The 2,899-nt window shown below is 43.8% G+C and overlaps 1 long non-coding RNA gene across 1 annotated transcript; it reads left to right on the top strand.

The window, feature by feature from the left end:
• The first annotated feature begins 1,095 nt into the window (after window positions 1-1,095).
• Window positions 1,096-2,166, top strand: LOC125532819. Its single transcript, XR_007294177.1, has 3 exons — window positions 1,096-1,536; window positions 1,660-1,758; window positions 1,886-2,166. It is a non-coding gene; the product is annotated as an uncharacterized LOC125532819 (long non-coding RNA).
• The last annotated feature ends 733 nt before the right edge of the window (window positions 2,167-2,899 follow it).

The following is a 2,899-nucleotide window of genomic DNA, read 5'->3' on the forward strand; positions in this document are numbered from 1 at the left end:
CTTCTCGTGCATGACTGCATGACCGCAGGTTGATAGATCACTTCTATCTTATTACTCTTTTCAATCTAATTTTTCACATGTCCATGAATTCCTAGTTGGATATAAACTGCAGTCATCCATTGATTTAGTATCAGTTTTTCAGAAATCATGGCCATCTAATTTGATAAGAAACTGGAATCTAAGTCCATCGATTCCGAGTTTCTTGCCATATTATCTTCGTATAGTAAGTACACTTCATCGGTTTCTTTTGCACACCATGACAGTCTAATTTGAGTGTTGTTGAAACGTACTGATTTTACTCTACGCAAGTCAACCTGTATCACTAGATAATTTTTTTTGTACACAATTGAAAGGAATGAAGTATGTACAGTAGTAGTATCAGCATATTCAGAAGTATCACTAACTGAAGGACATCTGCACGTATATGTAAAACGGTAGCAATCCTTTTGCATAATCAAACTGAATTCAGTTCGGTTCAGTTAGTCAAGTCAAACACTGACGAATTCATCCAAACCGACCATGGTCACTCACCTCTTACTCCTCTCAGAACCTTGGAACTGCTGTGCTCAATGTGTAAAGAGAAGACCAGGCTTTTGATTGTAAATTATGCATGACAGACATATTAAATGATGGTCTGCATGTTTCCATTATGGCTTTCCCTCTGAATTTTTAGAACACATCGTTACAAGGATATCAGATTTCCTTTTTGCCTAATTCTGCACCTAACTACCTATTTCAATTCATGACCATTACTTGGTCAACCATGCTTTTAGCACTTCACCATACTGTTTGCATCTTTGTCCCAGTGAAGTTTTTTCATAGGCGATTGATGCGTTGACATAATGTGCAAACAGCAAGACGTTGATTTGTGAACTATATATTTACATGCAGTATAGGTTAATATTGATCTGTGATTTTCCTTACTTGGTCAACCTGTTTTTAGCACTTAATCATATTCTTTGCATCTTTGTTCCAGTGGCATATATGAGTATATCATGTGCGATTGAGGCTATCCTGCTGAAGGGAAGGAAGATGGAGGAGCAGATTCTAACAGCAAGCGTTAATTTCTTTACTTTGCTGTTAAGTAACTGTTGTCTTACTTCCTCTTATTTGTTTCAGGCGAATGTATACCCATCCACCTGATGGTTTTCTTAGTTTATCAAGCAGTCCACGAACGCCAACATTCCAGCCAATGCACTATCCATCTCATGTCCCCCCTCCTAGACAACAGCAACAGGAGAATCTCCATTTTGTCGGTGTCCCCTCACATGTTGCATTCTCAACACCACCACCACCAGTTCATACTAAAAGGAAAAAAAACACCATCCGAGTCTGGTTCTGGTAGAGGTTCTTTACAAAAAAAAGGCCCATGTTGTAGAACAGGCCGGTGATGTCTTTGGTTGTCATGAGGCTGGCCGGTGAGAATGCCACGTTGCTGGAGCCAAATGAGCCCGGCGTAAACCTGCGGAGGAACATGACAGATACAGGATTTTCTGAAAATGAAAGCGAGTTCACCATGACTACGACAGATACTAGGTAGTTTAGCTTGGGATAGAATACAATGCACGGGTTACTACAGAAGTTATTTCTTGTCTCAGAATTACTGATTGCTCTTTGTTCTCATTTTCCTTGTTAGCTGAAACTATTCCTTGTCTACAGATAAGCGGAAGCCGTGTTCGGAGCCACCAACAGTGTCTTCCTTGGATTCGTTCGTGCAATAAGGAGGGTACCCGGCCTTCTTCACGTGTCGAGCAACAAGTAAGGACCATCCTTCGGCTGTTACTATTGATTCATGTGCATGCGCAAAAAACGAAAGAAAATACAATACTAGATTTGGACACAGCATGTGAACCAACAAGTTTTCACTTTCCTGACATGGGTGCAGGGGTGATCGAGGAGGATTTTCGTGGCCCGGTGGGTGTCGTGCTCTTCAACCACTTGGAGGTGGACTTCACCGTGAAGCCCAGTGACTACTGCACACAGATGATCATCCAGGTGATCGCGATGTCGGAGGTCGCCAAGGTGGAGGTCCTCGACGCCACCGTCCGGGGGGAGGTCCACCGGTGTCTGAACTCCAAGCCTTAGTAGATACATCTAGAGAAGTGGTCTGTTTAGGTTGGTGGTGGAATGCTAGGGAAGGTACCCACCTTTAGATGATGGTTGTGTTCGTCTCATGTTAAATGGGATGTCGTGATTTCTTTTAGTTGAGATGTTGTTCCTTGACACGAGTCTGATGTTAAATGGGATGTTGTGATTTCTTTCAGTTGAGATGTTGTTCCTTGACATGAGTTTATTTTGCACTGGGCATGTCTATTTTCTATCCAGGAATAATGCATCTAAATTTTATTTTTTTAATTCCTAATTAGCTACTAGTAGCGTGGGAGGAGAAGTGCACGCTACTACTACCTAGGATAGTAGTAGCGCTGGTTGAGATAGTAGTAGCGCGCTGCCATCTGCGCTACTACTAACAGACGTACTAGTAGCGTGGGTGGCATCCGCGCTACTGCTATCTAGTTAGTTGTAGCGCCTTATTGGTAGCGCGGGTGCCCACGCTGCTGATAGGCCTAAAACCCGCGCTGCTGCTAGGCTTTTCCCTAGTAGTGACACCAGGGGCCTCAGGCGTGCCATGGTGGGTAGCGGGGCCCACGGGCACCCCCTTGACCCACCTCCGCCTCTCTAAATACTCTAAAATCCCAAAAACCCTAGTGCAGTGGACGAAATACTTATTTCTCCACCACAAGTTCCAAAACCACCAGATCCAATCTAGAGGCCTTTTCCGGCATTCTGCTGGAGGGGGCAACGATCACGGAGGGGTTCTTCATCATCCTTGTTGCCCCTCTGATGATGTGTGAGTAGTTTACCACAGACCTATGGGTCCATAGTTAGTAGCAAGATGGCT

The sequence above is a fragment of the Triticum urartu genome, chromosome 1, assembly GCF_003073215.2.
Source record: "Triticum urartu cultivar G1812 chromosome 1, Tu2.1, whole genome shotgun sequence".
Lineage (NCBI taxonomy): Eukaryota > Viridiplantae > Streptophyta > Magnoliopsida > Poales > Poaceae > Triticum > Triticum urartu.